Genomic DNA, 20,517 nt, shown 5'->3' on the forward strand with positions numbered 1-20,517 from the left:
CCTGTATACTCGATGGTTTTATCCGCTGAACTTATTGGAAGGCAAGGAATTTGGCTCATACGGCTTTGAAGGATTCCAAAGATTTGTGTACACTACTAATGATAATATCCATAAAATATTAATCAGGAACTATACTTTTCGTTAATTGGATCCAACTCCTTTTATGTTATTCAATAAATATTCAATTCTTTTTCTATCTGACATTAAATTCCTTGCCAGGGCAGTTGTTTTTGTGCAAATCTTGGCGATCTTAACTACACGTAAGCTAGATAATGAATACTTGCTGATATATTTCTATTCTTTTACTATCTTTTACCTATTCATGTAATAATAACAATACAATATTAATTAATGTACATATTTAATTAATTAATATATTAATTTAATTTAATATAATTATCCTAATTATTATTATTGCGACAGTTGATTGGACATATATATATGGGAGGCTGAATTTTGTACCCCCCAAATGCAAAACGTTCCTGCGCCACTGTATCCTTACATGAACAATAGCTCCGAATCCGAGTATCAGGAAGTTGGTGTGTCTTTTTTTGCATTAAAGGAAGTAAAGTTTAAGAAATATTTCTATTTATGTTAGCATATTTTCTCTTTGCAACCTATAGTTGCTTTCGTAATTATTGACAGATCGTTCACATGGAACTCGCACCAACAATACATGGCCATACAGTAGGTACAAATTTTTACTATACCCAGCAACTCAGATTTAATCTTTAATCAAACATTAAATATAGGGTAAATCCGTGAGAGATGTACCAGAGGGCGAGATGGAACAGCTAGTTTTTTTCTGAAACTAACTGCTAGAATACACCGGTGGTGATATTAACTGGTAATGGCAAAGATTATTGACATACTGTGTTGTTTTTGTGTCAATTGAGCAATTCTTTTAGTCAGTCTAAATTGAAATCAGGTTGGTCAAAGTTTTTCCACTATTTACATGGAATGGTATTATGCACGTCATCTGATAATATTTCTAAACCAGCGTCTCATATAAAGTGAAAATAATATCAGACAATCGTTGTTCTGTCGCTAGCTGGCTGGCTGGTCCATCTCTCCCGGACATTCTGACTGTGTTGTGTGTCATATTGTGTGCATACTGTGCGTGTTTGTCTGTGTCTGTGAATTTGTATTGTACAACTATATTAGCGATGAAGACTGGATTTGATATACTATGTGTTCCAGTTGGCTACAGTGATAACTGCAAAAAGTTTGAAAATAAATGTGACTTGTGTTGGAAGGAAAATCTACAACTTTGAACTAAAATAAGTTTATTTCTTTTTGACTACATGACTGCAAAATAATATGATCAGAAATTAACGAAGATCCTTCATGAAGCTACATTAGTGAAAATCAAAATAGATCATGGGAGAACAACGGAAGCCTTTGAAATAAATCAAGAACTAAGACAAGGATGTGATCTTTCTTCATTATAGTTTTTTCTGTACCTTGATAAAACAATTCAGAAATGGAAACATGTCTAAAGGAAAAAGTAAAGTGCTCTACTGTACTTTGCACCACACCATAAAGGCGTATAAGGGGCGTGGAGTTAGGGCCCAACTTTCTTGATACAAGGCCGCAAATTGGGTTGATGTGATTAGCACCACGCCCCAGGCTGCCTTTATCCCCAGTCTCCTCCAGGTACGCACTTTATGCAACGCTGGATGGGCCTCGGAGCCGCTTGAACAGGTAAAAGAAATCATAATTCTCCCCCCGCAGGGGATCGAACTTAGTCCATCGCATGGTAGTCAGACGCCCTAACGACTGAGCTACGGCTAATTCAGAAATGGAAATCTGTATAGCTGTCGGGAATATTTAATGAGGGAAATATGCAATACTACAACAAACTGTAATATTTGCAGACGATCAGATATTGATGGCAGCCGATGAAGATGTTTTTTAGAGGTCTGTTTTCAAACGTCAATCTATTTTTACATATTATAACATGAACATTTCTGGGGATAAATCAAAGCCAATGGCAATATATTGTAAAAAAAATAATAATAAAAATAAGGTTTCTAGAGTGAAAATAGTGACCAAAGAGATGTTGAGAAAATTTTAATAAAAAATAATAGGTTAAATGGAATTTTGAAAATAAGATTTAGGAAACAAATGAGAAATAAATTTAAAAAAGATACCATAACATAATTTTAAAAAGCGCCTCTTCTATATGATAGCGAATGTCTGACTTTTCGTCAACATGATAAAACTAGAAAAAAATTGTTCACAAATGAGATTGTTGCGGTGTTCAAGTGGGGTAACCTTACGAGACAGAATTAGAAGTGAAGAAATCCGAAAAAAATGGAAGGTCGAAGAAATGGTGGAAGAAATTTTAAAAATATTGTTTAAACTGGAATCAACATGATCTGATGGTGCGAGATAGGCGTTTGCATCGAAAATTAATAAATTGCAGGCCAAAAGGAAAGATAAATTTAGGAACATCATGTCGCCGATGGAATGACTAATTCTTGAAGTCGCTTTTGGTAACCCAGACGTACAAAAGGAAGAAGAAATGGTTCAAAATACATTTTCAAAACGTTTTCCCACCAAATGTGGCATATGGATGAGTAGGGAGTGAGGTTGGAGGTGCGAAGAGAGAGAGTTCCTTGCATCCATAATAATCGTCCCATTAAAAATAACAACATACTTATTCACTACTGCACCTCCGCTACTGATATTGTACTTGTTGCAGTTCTACATAATTTCCTCCGAACACTATGAGCTGTTCCTACTATCACTGTACAACACGAAATTTAACAATTTTCATCTCGTTATTCCTATTCCAGTTATTTCGCATCACTCCTCTATTTATTGGGTTAATTGCGACGATGCGTGTGAATCAATGGACAGATAAAATGTATGATCGGACAAAAACAATGAAATGTACATTCCTTTCAAAGGCTCTAAGCTGTAACCTCTGTCGTCGTAGCCTGTTACACTATCGCCACGGAGGCCAGTAATAAGAATTATTGCAGTGTGTCAGATAGTAACTTTTAGTGCAAAAAATCCAATAAAAACATGAAAATACAACACTTACATGCGTCTCTGTGTATACGTTTAGTTTCCTGTCTACAAAGCAAAGAATACACAACAGCGCGCTACGACCCCAGGGGTCCCGAGTTCGAACCCAGCTCTGGGCATACGTGTTATTTGTGAGTTATTTTCCTCCCTCATATATCATTACTCATCCTCACCTTCGCGATTAGCCAACAGTGACAGAAATGGGAAGTAATATAAACAAAATGAATCAATCAATAAAATACCGAAAACAGTACTTTTGCAATTGTAAAACAGGGATGCCCATTATAAGAATTTTTAATTAATTTATATGAGAGATATTTAGATCTGAAAGAGATGCGTAAATATGGGAGTTTAAAAAGTTGCGTAATATTTTAAGGTGACCTGTATATTATTGTTATTGACTTTCTGTTTACTTCCTCATTTCAAAATTTGTAGGATGCATATATCACAAACCATAGCATAAGAAGAAAATACAGAAAGACGTACATATATTGTCGGTGCATGGAATTGCGGGGGTGCGGCGATCTAACGTATAATCCTGCCTAAAGGGCGCCAAAATATCTAGCTGCGGGGCTGTTAAGTAATGCAGAACTACATCATCTAAAGCACTGACTGATATAATTAGAAGAACCAAATCAAGAAGGGCTTTTATTGCAAGCGGATTCCCTGTAGCTTCAAACATTCAAGAGTTACAAGGTCAAGATTTTAAAAAGTTCATTTTTTAAATTACGGCAAAACCAGTGACATGAGCGTAAAGCCAAACGGAATTTTCTTTTTAGCCCATCTACTAAAGATCAATTCTAAATTAGATTATCTACTTACCACCATTCGTTACAGGAGGAAAGCACCAGGGGGAGGCGGGGGACGTGGACTTTCGGGAATTTGCACACCCAAGTAGTAGTCAGGCAACTGACCAAATTTAAGCTTTTAGGATTATCCCCGATTATTAGATGCTGCTTGCTTTCATTGACTAGGCTATTATATACCTTTAAAGGAAGGCTCAACAATTTTAAAACTTCATGTGCTTTGTGATTTGATTCGATTTGTATTTTGTTATTTAGCCTCGCTTTTCTGCCACTTTTTAGCTAATCGCGATGGTGAGAATGTGTTACGATATGGTGAAATTGAAGAAGGGACACTAACAAAGAATACCATGCCCAGGCATTGTTTGCCGAAGCGCTTTGTGCAAACCACTCCACCGCAGAGGTCGGCCATTGTTGGATTGAATTTTCATTTTAATGTTTATTTACTTGACGAATGGCATCATCTGAGAGGGTATCCTCGAAAGGAAGTCAAAAGTTGTAAGGGCCACCCTAATGTAGCACGCAAGAGTAGGAAACAACATTTTACAAGATCCTTGTTTGAATACTTGATCCTGCGCAATACGAGTAGAAAGACCAAGAAGACATAATGACACCACATAAATTAGATAGAGCTGAACGTCATTGTTAAAGATGATCAGGATTGGATTTACCTTGCCAGGAATGGCATATTGAGAACTTGTGCTGCTACTTCAATGGCCCCTCGGATTGAGTAATTTTAGAGGGCTAGTTGATATAATTTTAGAGTTCACTATTATTAAAACCTTAAAAATAACTCTTAAATATATTCGTTTTTGTTTACTGTGCTGCTACACCTTTAGAACTATGCATAGTACTTACCCTTTTTGTTTCTTCCAATATTCCCTGAGGTGAATAGGCAATTTTCTCTTCTTTGGTCTCTTGGATGGCATCTCTCGGGATTCTGCTACCTCCTTCGCTCAATTCTGGCCACCTGAACAGCAGAGACTGCACTAAACGAAAGTTTTCCTATCCTCAACGATAATCCTTTCGAGTCACCGTACAATACCTTTTAGCTCTTGACCTCAGTAGACTATTGTCAAGTCACGGACAGCTGGGCGATTCCATTATATGCCAAGGGAAGAAAGTATCACAACGCTAAGTACGCCCTTTTAGAGACGATTTCAATGTTTACACAGTATAGATGCTGTCAACGAATAAATAAAAAATAATCAAAAAATTATCGAACTTTGTCAAAAAAAATCAGGTTTCGAGTGTTAAACAATGTCAAGAAATAAGATAAATATATTTTTACTCGGTGCCGCATACATATTTGTCATGTAACTTAGTTAAAAATACAGGCATCTAAGTGCTCTAAGTTAGGGACGGGGACACGGAGATGCTATCCCCCAGTTAAAAAAAATCATAAAGCAGAATAATTTGCATAAGCACCCCCCCCCTCATGTACTGTATTGTTCCCATGTTGATCCACATAAGCATTTCCCCTTCTATACTCACAGTTGAACAAGCCCCCTCCCCCGCTAGAAAATTTCCACTTCGAGCACTGCAACATATGTGTAATAGTTGTGTATATTTGTAAAGACATTGAGTGCGATGGAAAATATGTGCTGTCGCCTCGTCCGTTGCGTGTGTCGAGTGACTAGCTCAATAGATTATATTTAATTTTGATCTTCCCCCTTAATTCATTTCGCGAAATCACACCCACCGCCATGTTCCCGGCAAACGTTTCAGAGCGTATTGTGAGCACACTTGATAACTATGACAATGGTTCAATTCAAGGTACAGTGCGTGCGTTTTAAAACCGACCCCGAGCGCAAATATGATAAATGTTACAATATAGTGATCTGCGCATGTAGTACCTTACAACAAATGTTGGAAATGATGTTCTTCTTGCAGGATACACATGTCCAAACGCCTTACCATACTTCTTCGGTGATATTCTGAATGGCAATAGTGATGTGATGATTCAGCTTCTCTAAGGTGCGTGGATTAAAGCATAGGGAGTAGAGAGATCTGGCGGGCCATAGTCCTTGTGAAATAACCCTGTCGTCAAAAAAATCCCTCAGAATATCACCGCAGAAGTACTCCATAAGGTTGCTAGGAATATGGTAAGGCGTCTGGACATGTGTATCCTGCAAGAAGGATGTCATTTCCAACATTTGTTGTGAGGTACTACATGCGCAGATCACTATATTGTAACATTTATCATATTTGCGCCCGGGACCAGTTTTGAAATGTACGAACTGTACAAATACAAAATACGACCATTTTTACTCGAAGTGTTGTCCTTCTGCATTTTGCCTAACTACTTAATAATGGCCAGATTATCTGAAAGGACGTTATTTGCCATAAAATAGGTTAAAATACGTCATTAGGTAACATCCGAAAAAGAAATTCAAGATTAGGTAGCCTTTTTGTTTCTCGTAGAAATGCGGTTGCTAACATTTTGTAATAGAGTGGCCCATTGTTTCAACTGTAGGGTTACCACCGATTAGTTTCTCTGAGCACAGAGTGAATTTTAAAATACAATTTGTCTTCCGAAAATGATCAGAGATACGTCCAGGAAGGGCAAAATTTTGTACTTTATTAAAAATGGAAAAGCGTATCAGTCATTATTGTGTGTGTGTGTGTGTGTGTGTATTGAGATAGGCATAGATGATATGCTAATATCTGTGTACGAATACATGCACTGTTCGAACGTACACGCTGATTGATAAACATAAAACTTGAACTTTCCTATGGGGTTAAGCTTTCGGGATCACTTGTACAGTGCTTCCTATAAAAGTTTAAGGGGTATATATACAGTGATGGAGGGATATCCATATACCTTTGTTCCTGCACGACTCCTTGTAATTAAAACAAAAAAATGTAGCTTATATTTATAGTATTGTTGTTTGTATTTGGCTCCATGTTTTCCACTTCTACCAATAATCGTAAGGTAAGGGGTGATCTTCCACGTAGTACACCCAACTGTCAACCTCACTTCCACGTAGTACACCCTGGACTGCTTATGCAGACTAGCGAGGCTCTGGCGACTGCCCCTATTACCAGTATAATTCTGTGTGTTGTCCCGTTCCTTGTCCCTATGTGGGCTGAGTGCCTCTTTACAGCCTCAGCTTTTAACCAGCTAGAATGTTTTAGTATTTTAGTAACACGGCATTGCAATTATGCTATTTTAGTTATGGCAAGGGGCTGGACCACATATAATGTGACGGGTGCAAAATAGCCTAAGACCTGACGGACCCATAATTTTAAATTCAAATCAAAATCAAATCCTAAGGTAACAACACGTATTTGTACATTTCATGGTTTGTTCATGACTGAAACAAGCTACTCGTGTCGCTTGTCGCTGGCATGCTGCTCGGACTGGGCCTTTTTATCACTACTGTGTGTCGTGTCGAATCGGTCTGTTGTTCGCGCATGTACGGTGAATGTTTAGCTTCAGACTGCTCCCTCATGGAGATTTCACGTGCCTCTCGAGGACTTCAGCAAAGCAATCTAGCGCAACCTTGTGTGCCCTGCCACATGGCGAGAAATGCTGTAGTTGAGTGGCTCGTTCCCAAGCGACAGCGACACGGAGCATTCTCACCGAAGCAACAAGCGACATGAGCCCATCTGCTTCAAGCAAGACATTCACCACGGATGCGCGAACAACAGGCCGAGACGACACGATATATGGTGTTGAGAAAGAGGCCCAGCCCGAGCTACATGCAAGCGACAAGCGACACGAACAGCTTGTTTCAGTCATGAACAAATCATGAATATGTCATCGAATTTATTACATTTCACACCGTAGCGCACAAGCTCACGTAAGATCCTCAAGCGATATTGTCGCTTCCGTATAAATTCTCTCTCCATTACGAACAATCTAGTCACGTAAAAGCCAAAGTATATTATTAATCAAATTAGAATTAGAAAGTTTGCTGGATGTGGGTTCCCATATCATAACATTACGTATAGTACGAAGTTTTTATTATTATTAATAAAATGTCTACCTTTAGTACAGTTGTCTTGCCACTTTATGTAATAGATCGATGTTCTCTATAAGTAAATATATTGTCCCAGCGTGTTCATTACAAAAACACAAGTTGTATTTTGTGGAGACCAGACTCTCTCGCTTCCTTACGATGTAAGGTAATGGTGTAGTGGTAACTCTGTCGCCTTGTAATACAAGGAGTCTCACGTTAGATAACCGGTCCAAGTGCACAGTGGCCAGGATCCCACTTTGCCGCAACACGGTCGGTCGAAAACCACCCCCCCAAGTTTGAAGGGAGAATCAGGCCCCGCCTTTTGGGGCCAAAGGCGGGGCTTCTCTAGTCGAGTCCTCTATCGGCAGACGGCTGAACTTGTAGGACTCGAACATTCGGCGCTATGGCTTGAATAAATGTATTCTCGAAGGTCATAATATGGCGTTTGAAAATGCATATCAATGTTTGCAATGGCGTATTGTCACAATGGGCCTCTCAATTTGAAAAATAAAAAAAACAGTTTACTCAGGAAGGATGCAAGAAAGGCTTGCAAGGTTAAATTTTTACAGTAACTTAGAATCGGGCTCTATACGCCGATCCAAAAACTGAGATATTTGACAGCTAATATCTATTAAAATATGGAAGTGATAAAAAAAATTCGGTAATCACTGTTAAGATTCATCCTTTCTGAGCAATTCACCACAAAGCTCATTCAAATGCCTCAAATAGTTTTCGAGTAAAAGTGTTCTGAATGAAGGTCTGTTTTTGCGCTGCCCATGATATGGCCTCTTAAAGATCTGAATGGAATTCTAAATTTCTTTCTTCTAAACGAGAGACAATTTAGAGAAAATTTGTTGCTGAAACTGGTAGAAGATTTAGTGGCATCCTTAGTGCAGTAGGAAGAGTTGCTAAATGAATTAAACGGATTAGGATCAAACCGTATATTTTTAGTATTTACCAATACATATTATATAATTTGGTAAAAAAAAAGTTTACTACAAAACTGTTATGTGGAACATGTGACGTGTGTGAGCATATACAACCAATGTTAGAATTAATGTTAAGAATCATTTGGCTATTAAGGACTTAAAAAGACACATCGCTAAGGTCTATGGGTGAAGTAGAAAACACTTTCCCGTCCTTTTACTGTGAGATCATGAACAATGGAGTCCATTATTGACTTGCAACAGTGGAAAAAAAGTACCGTTTGAAGTGAAGATGGGAGAATTTACATACTACCGCGTTCATAAACCATTGAACAAATCCCCCAGACTGCAGTGTACTCCTCTCATTTCAACCAAAAATGCTAGCAAGGGCGTGGTGAGGGGGGAAGGAGGCTAAAGATTACCGCGAACCGACACAAATAACACTTGCGGTTTAAATGAGGGGCTGAAAATGTACATAAGAGAGGGTGGAAGGGTGGATCAAGGGGTTAAAAGAGCACTGCTCCTGGTCGGAATCCTCCCCCGAGAAGAAAAAAAGACAGGCTTCCATTACTGAGCCGTATCTGCAATAACCGAAAGCCCCAGGATGCTTTGCGCCGCTATGCAAATGGCGGTTGGGGGAGAGCGCTCATCGAGAATGCTTAGACTTACATGCTAAGACCTTTTGCATCCTTTCCTGAGTGGAAAATACTGCAAATGAACATAGAGGTTTCTTAATCTTCGGCGGTTTTGCTTCGTTCATTGTTGCTTATCCTTTATTGTTATTGTTGCCCTTCCGATCCTTCTTTGTTTTTTGGTGCAAAAGCGCGCGAACCCGGAGAATGCCCTGTTAACTCCCCGAGATGGCAAAAGATGGCACTAGCGTCTAAATGTTCCACTTATCTTGATTCTTTTATTAATATTAGGCGCTTTTATGCATTGCAAATGGAAGGAATGGCGGTGGTATTTATTCTTGGTAAGAATCTGAAGGGAAATGGTAAAGTTGTGACTGGACTTGAGTAAATAATGAAGCATTCGTAATTTCTTGCAACATGAACATGAAAACAATCTTATGAGTAATGCTGTTTTTAGAAAAGAGGTGGATTTGACTTGTTGTTGTTGATTATTGATCTTGTTATACCGGTGACTAAACTACATATATGTCAGAAAGTTCGTTGTGTAAAGTTGTAGTCCAGTTATAAGTTTTTCTGTGAGTCTTGTTCTATAGGCTGAAAATGCCAATGTTCTGCATAAAATACATTGGTTGACACAATTATATCAAAGAAACCAAAATTACGTTTAATAGTGTGTTTGATTCACCAAAGATGCATGAACCTTCATTTGATGCATTTGGAGTTCTTTGTATAAAATATAGGGTGTCCCAATAAAAGCGACGGATTTATTACGCTTAGGAAAATACTGTATCTTTACAAAATGGCAAATATTTTTACATCATTATAACGGGTCAATGTTGAGATTTAAGAATGAAAGATTTTTTGGACTCGCAATAGCACTGTCATGCAAAATAACGATGTTCTCAACAGACCAGCTAGATTGAGCGCAGTGTTTTAATGTCTGCTGTCGAATCTGTTTCCTCAAATTTCTTGATCAACTTGCGAACTTACTCTCACTAGGTGCACATTCACGTCCAAGGATTGCACAAAGCTTCCTCACACTCGCCATTCTTGTAATGAGTTTTCACTATCAACACTCGATGTTCCTTTGCGTAACCCTCCATGTCAAGTAAGCTGCAACAATCACTGATAAAGATATTGTTAGAACATGTTGCGTAAATCAGACTTGGCATCCTTAAATCGGAGCATTTAGAGTCGAATTACTTAATTTCTTACATGATCTGAGTTCAAACCGGCGTGAGCCAGGTTGGTTTCTATCTCTTAATATTTAAGGTGTTTTAGTACGAAAGGACCAAATACTTATATTACATATAATATATATTGATTAATAATAATTACTATTATGGCAGAGAAGTGCATTGAATTTAGGATTCAAAAATGAAGATATATTTCTTTTTATAGTAGATGATAGATTTATTTATTGGGGTTATTTCTTTTATTATTTTGGTTGTATGTGTTTTAATTAGAGTTGCTTTTTTTACTTTATTTGAGCGTAGGGTTTTAGGTTATATTCAAATTCGTAGGGAGCCTAATCGGGTTGGGATTTGTGGTATTTTTCAACCTTTTGCTGATGCAGTTAAGCTGTTTACTAAGGAGCAAACATTACCTACTTTGAGAAATTATTATCCTTATTATATATCTCCAGTTTTTAGTTTATTTTTATCTTTAATTGTTTGAGTTGTTTTTCCATATCATACTTTATTATTTAACTTTTATTTGGGGATGTTTTTCTTTTTATGTTGTATAAGAATGGGAGTATATATAGTAATATCTGCTGGGTGATCATCTAATTCTAATTATGCATTGCTCGGAGGGCTTCGAGCAGTTGCTCAAACTATTTCTTATGAGGTTAGATTGGTTCTAATTTTGTTATCTTTTATTTTTTTAATTGGTGGATATAACTTACTTTTATTTAATATTTTTCAGTGTTACTATGATTTATTTTTATTGCTTTTCCGTTAGCATTAGCTTGATTAAGTTCTTGCTTGGCCGAAACTAACCGAACTCCATTTGATTTTGCTGAGGGGGAGTCTGAACTTGTTTCTGGGTTTAATGTTGAATATAGAGCTGGTGGATTTGCTTTAATCTTTATATCTGAATATGCTAGTATTTTATTTATGAGTGTCTTGTTTAGAATTTTATTGTTGGGAGGATATCATTTTTCTTATTTTTTTTTACTTAAGGGTTATCTTTTTGGGATTTATATACATTTGAGTTCGAGGTACATTACCACGATTTCGTTATGATAAGCCTATATTTGGCTTGGAGGAGTTTTCTTCCGGTTTCTTTAAATTATTATTTTTTTTTGTTGGATTTAGGGGTTTAATTGTATCTATTTATATTTAATTGCATAATAATTAGAATGTTGAGGCTTCTAGAATATTTATATTCTATTTTATGTTTTCAAGACATATACTTAAAGTTTCAGCCAAGAAGCCATTTTTTAAAAATTTTATCTCATAATAGTAGTGTTGCTGGGGATATAATGAAGTATATGAAATATATAATTGTTAATACTTGCCCAGTAATAATGTATGGAGTTTCTACGGGTCGAGCCCCAATTCAAGTTAATAGAATAAAGGTTGCAAATATTAATCAAAATAATGCTTGATTTAGAGGGTAGAATTGTAATCCACGAAAGTTTCTTTTATGGTGTATTGGTATAATAAATAGGATTATAATAGATAATACTAGTGCTACCACTCCTCCAAGCTTATTTGGAATTGATCTTAGAATGGCGTATGCGAATAGAAAGTATCATTCTGGTTGAATATGTACTGGAGTTACTAGTGGGTTTGCTGGGGTAAAATTTTCTGGGTCTCCTAGGGTTGTGGGAAATATTAATGAGAGTTGTATTAATCTTAAGATTATAAATATGAACCCTAATATGTCTTTTATGGAGAAGTATGGATGAAATGGGATTTTATCCATATTGCTGTTAAGAGATAGTGGATTATTAGATCCTGTTTGATGTAAAAATAGTAAGTGGATTATGGATATTGCTGTTAAAATAAATGGTAATAAAAAATGAAAGGCGAAGAATCGGGTTAGAGTAGCATTGTCTACTGCAAAGCCACCTCAAATTCACTGAACTAATATAGTTCCTAAGTATGGGATTGCTGAGAGTAAGTTAGTGATTACTGTGGCACCTCAGAATGATATTTGTCCTCATGGCAGTACATATCCGACAAATGCTGTTGCTATTGTTGTTAATATAATTATAACTCCAATAGATCATGTATGAATATATAAATAGGATCCATAATATATTCCTCGTCCAACATGTATATACATACAAATGAAGAATATAGAGGCCCCATTAGCATGAATGGTTCGTAATATTCACCCGTAATTTACATCCCGGCAGATGTGTATTACTCTAGAAAAGGCTAAATCTGTTCTTGAAATGTAATGTATTGCCAAAAAAAGACCTGTTAAGATTTGAATTGAAAAACATATACCTATAAGTGAACCAAAATTTCATCAGTAGGAAATGTTTAAGGGAGCTGGTAAGGCTACTAATGCATTATTTGCTAATTTGAGTATGGGATGATAAATTCGTGCTGGCTTTGTCATTTGTAGTTATTTAATTATTTTTAGAGGCCCGTATGAAAGTCTAGTAATTTTTACAATTGCAACTAGTGTAATAAATAGATAGGCTACTGTTATGATAGTTATTATCATAATGGATTCATTATATAATTTTATTCCTGGGAGTGGAGATGTGCTTCTTCAGGTTGTATATGTATCTATATTTTGTAGTATTGAACATCTCCAGCGAGCTGCGCGCATCTGTCTAGCGAACCTAGTGGGCGTGTAGAACCTGAGCAAGGGGCTTAGCGATAGGTTCTGGGTTGAGATGACGTCAGCGGCTCGCTTGGTTAATTGGCTGCTTCGAGAGTTGTGACTCGTTTCGAAGCTTCAGATGCATAACAGTCAAAGATGTTCCGGAAATAATTAACCGTTGTAATGATGTAAAAATATTTGTCATTCTTCTTTAAAAAAAAGTGTTCTATTCAGCATATAAAATCCGTCGCTTTTATTGGGACACCCTTTAGTAAAACAAAAATTACAATCAGAGAGGGAGAGAGAGATGGAGAGCAACTAACCCGGGACACTCTGGAACCCGTGGGAGAGAACGGGATTGCGTGGAGGGGTCAAGCGACTTCGGCTACCACACAGAGAAAAATGTTTGTTTGGATTAACCAAAAAAAATGGTAGTGGTGAACAAATCGTTTGTTTAAACAGGCATCAACCAAACAATTCTTCACCACTACCAAAAGATTTGGTCAACTTCTATTTGTTTGTCGTAAACAATTTTTTGGTTACCAAAACCAAATATTATTTTTGGTAAATCTAACAAAATGTAGCCCATTTGTTTAGGAAAACCAAATAATTTAGTCAAAATTAACAAACGATTTGTCAAATAATTTATTCATAATTATTTATGTTATATTCTGGCTAATTTTAGCTAGGGTGGATAGTTTTAAGAAACTAACAGATCTCAAAATACACATTCAGAATAGAAAGTTAGTTCAGGTGAACCATCATTTTTTCTGGAAAGTGTTTGTTTTTCTGCGCCACACTTAGCTTCCACTTATATGCCCAGAGTCAAAGAGGTTGCTCCTGGGAGATTCACTGTAGTACATTTTCTTCTTTAATTTGTAGCTTCGATGTTCACATATCTTTTGAAGAGTGTTAAAGCACAATATTTCACTATGATTACAATCAAACGTACCATTATTTGTTCTCCAAAAACTTATGTTTCTTCTACACATTTCGACAGAACCATCTAGCGGCCGGTGTAGGAAACTCAGTATGAAGTAAGTATATTCTGAGCTTTTTTCAGAATATTAGGTTACACAACAACATAAAGACTCGCTTCGAGTAATTATCTATCTACACGAGTTTCAATTTTCAACAAAGGATTTTCATACTACACTCGACGAAACTGGACAATCGTTATTTCAAATTCGAAAGCACGCTCACGCACATATAGTAAATTTAACCCATTAATGCATAAAGTTTACAAATCCCTTTCATGAATTTTTTTTCATGGTTTTGGTATCAGTACAATTCAAATAAGACACTATATACGATACATTTTTATTTTTACAATGTATGTAAGAAATACAGTGCGTCCGATAAATCGGACACTGTGCACTACGATCATTTTCATGTTTTGTCTATAAATAGCTGTCCCAAGGAAAAAGTATTGCTGTGCAAAATATGTAACCAAAAGAAAATGAAACCCTTAAGATCAGTCATGTGCAGTGGCGGATATTGGCTTCAAAGACGTGGAGGGAGGGTGGCAAGGTGCCAATGCCAAATGTACGAGGGAAATGACAGTATATTTCCCTTTGTAGATAAGGTCTATCATAGTGCGGGTGCAAAAGTGACGAAAAATGTGGATGGCAACTGCCCCCCTAATCGTCGCCTCTGGTCATGTGTATGTTTACATACATACATAAATACATACACATATTTCGAAGAAACAATACAAAAGAAAACATTTGGAATAGAAATCGACAAATATACACAAAATTATTATTATTACAGTACAGAACACAGTCGTCCGATATCAGTTTGTATCTGTGAACAACTGGAAATCTATCATGTAACCACTACCAGAGCTTTTTTGCCCAGTTCTTGAACCCAAAACGGATCAGCTTTCCTCTAATGAACTGTTTTGCGTAGTGCCTCCTGTAGTAAGGAATCGTACTCTTGTCGATGGAAAGCATTTCGTCCACACCCCCATGCTGTTTGAAAGATGAGGAAAGTTTCTCCAAATATGGCCGTATCCTGTACAGACTATCGGACTCATCTATTTGTATATTGTCATTAAAATGAATATTATGCAGACCACAACGAATGCTTTCAGAAAGTATCGAAGTAGTATCTTTTTCTTTTGACCAAAAACATACGTTTGTTTGAATATTTTGCATAACCTGACAACAAGAGACCACCAAGAACAACAAGAAGTTCTTCTTTCTTCAAATCAAGATTTTTTTGCGAAGCATACAATTTGGATTCATTTGGTATAACATTTAGCATGTCCTCATCAAAAAATTAATTATAAAAGTCTAATTGCGATTCACAGTTTCGTGCTTCTTCAGATTGTTCAATACGGCAGCACTCAGTTTGTAATTAGAATGAAGGTAGACTTTTCTTCCACAAGGGTCTTGATTTTGTCTGAAGACGTATTCTTTTTTTTGAAGCACCAGTGTCATGTGTAGTGGTAGATGTAGACTCTACATTACTGGATGAACCTTCACAATCAACACAACTTCGTATCTTAGTTTGCACCTCACAAACACTCATTAGCGTATTTCGCCAAAAATTGTTTAGATTGGCCGCATGCTCATCATCAGATTTATCACTGTCTTCGTCTGTATCCTTGCCATCCACTGGTGGTGTAACATAAATGAGTTGTTCCTCCTCCTCCTCCACATCTTCATTCTCCAAAGTAGTCAAAATTTGATCACACACACACACACACGCACGCACAGATACACACACATATGCACACATACACACACTAATGCATAAACACGCACACATTCACACACTAATACAAAAACACTCACACATACACGCATATATGCATACACACGCACACATACATACACTAATGCACACACACATAGGCACCACACATACAAACATATATGCACACATACATACACATATATACATTGACAATGTCTAAACATCAAAGGTATCGAAAATTTACAGGAAATGGAAAATCTGCATAAAGTGCTCAATGTGCATGGTGTCCGATATATCGGACACTATCTTTTCTCTCGCAATAGCAGCTCAGGGATGAAACTAATGCACAAATTATTGTTACATATTTGATTACTAATGTTTCTTACGCATATTTGTCAAAACACATCTCGGATAAATGTCAACTACTATATATGAATTGAAATTAGCTTTCCCGTTACACAGAAACGCAGTACAACTCTCTCTCCATGTTTCACTCCCTTACAATTTGGCGGGAAATTTACAATGTTGCCAAGCCTGTGGGGTGACATATGCATCACAGAGGTACCAAAGAACTAGATTTGAAAAATATAACCAATTAAAGTAAAACAGTGTTACAGAAAATGCAAATATGTCAACGTCCGATTAATCGGACACCATGCATTAATGGGTTCCAAACGTTTTGTTTCTCTTTACTTACATATGTATCATTTTGTTTACGAGTAACAAATTTCGTCTGACCAAATTGTTTGGTATTCTTAAACAAAATTATTTAGTAATTACAAGCAACATTTGGTTATCGGAAACAAAAAGCATAACCAAACAGCTCAACCAAACTTTTTTGGTAATTCCAAACAAACCAGTTTTTTCTGTGCAGCCTTCTCAGCAGCGTGGCTTCGCTGCGCCCACTCCCTTTCTCCAGGGTGGGTTACTCACCGGGAATTATGGGTGAATTATTGCTTCCGAGAATTCTACATGAATTTTTCTCCGCAGACGTGAAAAAATGCAACTTTTACTAATACAAATCTCATTGAATTTATAGATATTCATAAATGCCCTGAGCTAAGTTTTTTCACAGTTTAGGTTTTAAGTTTTATCGAGGAAGGTCACCTTTTCGGAGCAATCTATCTGACAGACGGAAGATTATTGCAAAATAAGATATCTTGAAGTTGATTGGTAAATTTGAGTTTGAAATTGTTGTACAATTAACATTTTTTCGTGCATGAGTGTATCCAGTATCATTTGTGACTTGTGTTTGAAGATGTACACATTTCGATTCTGAGTAAGTGCGATTACAAATGTAAACTCTTAACTTTAAATTAAATATTTACAGTTGAATTGAATTGAATTGTACTTTTTTGGATACACTGGGTTCACCCCCCTTAATATTGTTAATATATTTTTTGCGTGTATATGTGTGGATGGTGAGAGGCGGTAATGCATATGTTGAAATTGAAAAGACATCTGCACCCTTGATTTTTTGTTAAGTTCGCATTGAAAACCTGGAATTATACTTAGAGCGGCCACCCTGTTCTCCCCTTTCCTGCCGTTATGCGCGGCCTTCCACCAGAGATTCCCAGGGTATAAGTACGCATATAAACATGAACTTTACTTGTATGAAGCACAGTGTGTTGCGATAATATAGAGCGAGCTGAAGGTTACAATGAACTCGGTGCCGGATATACAAGCCGCAAAACCCCGCAGTGTGGCGGAGCCCGGAGACAAGTAAGCCTTTAGGGAGGCCTCAGACATTTATATAGTATAGGGTTCGTATTTGTGTATGTAAAAAATAAATTTAGTTACTCAAGGGTACAGAAAGTATGTTGGCCCTCCATCTTGGAGATTGCGATTCAGCACCATGCTGCGGTCGTCCTCCCCCGCTTTACTATTTGATTTAAGGCTGAGTGGGCCATAGAGCCGCTATATGCTGGGACAAAGCCGGGAAAATTCCGACCCCGGGTTTCCCGCGTGGCAGTCAGACTAGAATTTCATAAGAAATGCAGTGGAGAAGGTTTCTTCAATTTATCTTTAATCAGGAAAACGTTTTGACTGCATGGTTGTAACAAATGTATCATTGTCGGGTGTGAGAAAACAGTGTCCTATATATATATACCTAGGTACATCACATCACCTTCTTCCCATTTAAAAATTTTGAGTTGAATTCAATATGGCGGCCACCAATATGGCGGATGTCCGCTTGGAACACACCAATGTGGTTCCCCCACTAGGCCTAACCTGTTTCTATTAAGCCCAATTGTACCCAGCCTAACTCATTTACTCTTTATAGGGTGTGTTAAGGGACTTTTGAATCACCCTTTAGGCTCTTATATGTGACTTTGTCAACATGAGATCAAGAATTACACTCGCACACATACATCATATGTGTGTGTGTGTGTGTATGTATATATATATATATATATATATATATATATATATATATATATATATATATATATATATGTTGGGGTGAAGGTAGGTAGGTAGGGCCTTTGGTAATATTTGGGGGGGGGGAGTAAGATTTGTAGATCCGGCGCTGCATGAACTATCACCAAAAAATGTCTTACCTTTGTTGCACATCCTGTTAAAAGCCCTATCGCAACTGTACATGTGCTGTTTGCTTCATCTTCATTAATAACTGAAACCAGTAATTCCCTGCAAGAGACGAAAATTAGTGTTAGAAATTCCAAGCCGTATTAATACGAAATAAAACTTAACCTATAAAGAAGAAGGTGACAATACTTTTCTATTTTAACACTGAACTTACTTTTTTACTAAATTTTATGAAGCATCGACTAAGCGTAATCTTTTGGCGAAATCATCTTCTCTTTATTTCAATACGCAATTATTTTCATTAACATCTGGAAGTCGAAATAGGAAGCATGTACTTTTGGTTTATTTGTGAAACTGTTCAGTTTATTTACTCGGTACATTTTGAATTTGGGACATTCCATGTGAAAGTTGCCCTGAACCTCAATTTTTGAAACTAAATGCAATGCGGTAACTTTATCTTGTGAGTGAACAATCTAAATTTGTCTTTTGGATAAAAATTGAAGTATTATACATAATTAAGTTACAAAGTAGAAGGCATTCTACATATTATTCGTTTCTTCTTTAATTGTTACATTTCCCCCTCAACTCCATAGAATATTCAAAGGTCAATTCCCTTCTCTCTTTGTCTTAAATAATTTATTTTTCATCATTTGACAATTCACAGAAATTAAAATAAACGAGGCAGTGTTTCGTCTGTCCCATCCGTGACCAGTGATGTGCCGTAGACTATAAGTTTACGTCTGCATGCGTTGTCTACACGTAATCTACGAATAGATTACATTGGGTTGTAGTTTACATAGACTACGTAGACAATCTAAAGTGCATTAAAATTAATTTTCAAGGCTTTCATGAAAGGAAAGTGACATTTTCAACTATATTGGTTCCTAACGAAATGAAAAGAATCCTATTTACAACAAAATGTCTCTTCTTTTCTAACATCACCTATGGAAGAAGATAAATAGTATTCAAAAAACAACAACAGATGGCAGTCGTGAGCCAAGAGTGGTCTTTTCCCCATAAAACACTAGAATATTGCCTATATTAGGTTTCTTCCTAGGTGAGAAATTGTTCGAATTTGGAAGAAAGAGTATGGAAAGTTCTCCTCACACATCAGCAACTGATACGCAGTATAACTTTTTTCTAATTCCACGGCGCCCTTTGTTAAGTTATCACCTTTCGCCATGTTGTTTACATAGATTACCTAATCTACGTGTAAAATGTAGACTATCGTTGTTTACGCGTAGACGCACATCGTTGCCCGTGACGCAAAATTGTTCACTTACAGCAACAAATCTGGGAAAGTATTTTAAAGGCAGTTATGTTTAGTCAACAGTGTTTACTTTCGTAATTCATTGCATAGAAACTGCAAGAATAATATTGCTTAACTATCAGTAGAATAGTTGCTTTAATGCCAAAAGTGTAGTCTGTGCGTCCCACCCGTGACAATGGAACATTTATATTATCGATAGTTAAGAGGTTACGTCGTAATTTATTTCTAGTATTAAATTGTAAAACAATATTTTGTGCTGCTGCTTAAGTATATCTTTCATAGCGCTTTTCTTTTGCTTGTTTTATCTTTAAAAAACAAAGAGGTAAAAAGTGGAGAGAGAGAGAACTAAAGTAGAAGATTTTCTTGTGGCCTGCGCCAAGCAGCTTAAAGTCTCTAGCCAACTTTGGCACGTACCCGGCCGCCGTTCTCCAAAGCGCATCTTCTCACTTACTCCCAAATCATATTAAGGCTTTTGCGAGCGCGTAATTGCCCTAATAAGGCATAAAGCGCCGCATAAAGAGCACTTACACGACGCGGAGATGGCCGTCGCGAGAGGATACGAGCGCCATCTCTCCGTCCCGACAAAGGAAAGCTTCCCGCCGAGCGCCCAACCTTTATATACGCACCTTGATCAGCGGCAGTGTATGCAAAATATACGGGGCTTGAGGTCTTTTTCCTGGGCTACGGTATCCTGTTTCCTTTCTGGGGGGGGGGAGGGGTTGGAGATTACGAAGGGTAGGATTGGGCAAACTGCTCGTTAGTCTCGATTCTTCTTTGTTTCCAACTTGAATTAATCTCTTTATACTTTTTCTCAACTTTCTAGTCTTTTTGGCTATACTGGCATATAGA

General features: G+C 37.0%; 2 long non-coding RNA genes across 3 annotated transcripts in view; one reads left to right on the forward strand and one right to left on the reverse strand.

Annotated features, from left to right (window-relative positions):
- The window catches only part of LOC145978446 (uncharacterized), a 430,067-nt gene that overhangs the window by 168,902 nt on the left and 240,648 nt on the right, over positions 1-20,517 (forward strand). The gene's annotated exons all lie outside the window — the stretch shown is intronic.
- The window catches only part of LOC145978448 (uncharacterized), a 286,399-nt gene that overhangs the window by 36,499 nt on the left and 229,383 nt on the right, over positions 1-20,517 (reverse strand). Inside the window, exon 4 of the long non-coding RNA XR_014440695.1 lies at positions 18,413-18,500. This is a non-coding gene — a long non-coding RNA (uncharacterized LOC145978448). The remainder of the gene's footprint in view (positions 1-18,412; positions 18,501-20,517) is intronic.

This window comes from Lepisma saccharinum, chromosome 24 (assembly GCF_977018435.1).
Source record: "Lepisma saccharinum chromosome 24, izLepSacc3.1, whole genome shotgun sequence".
In the NCBI taxonomy this organism is placed as follows: Eukaryota; Metazoa; Arthropoda; class Insecta; order Zygentoma; family Lepismatidae; genus Lepisma; species Lepisma saccharinum.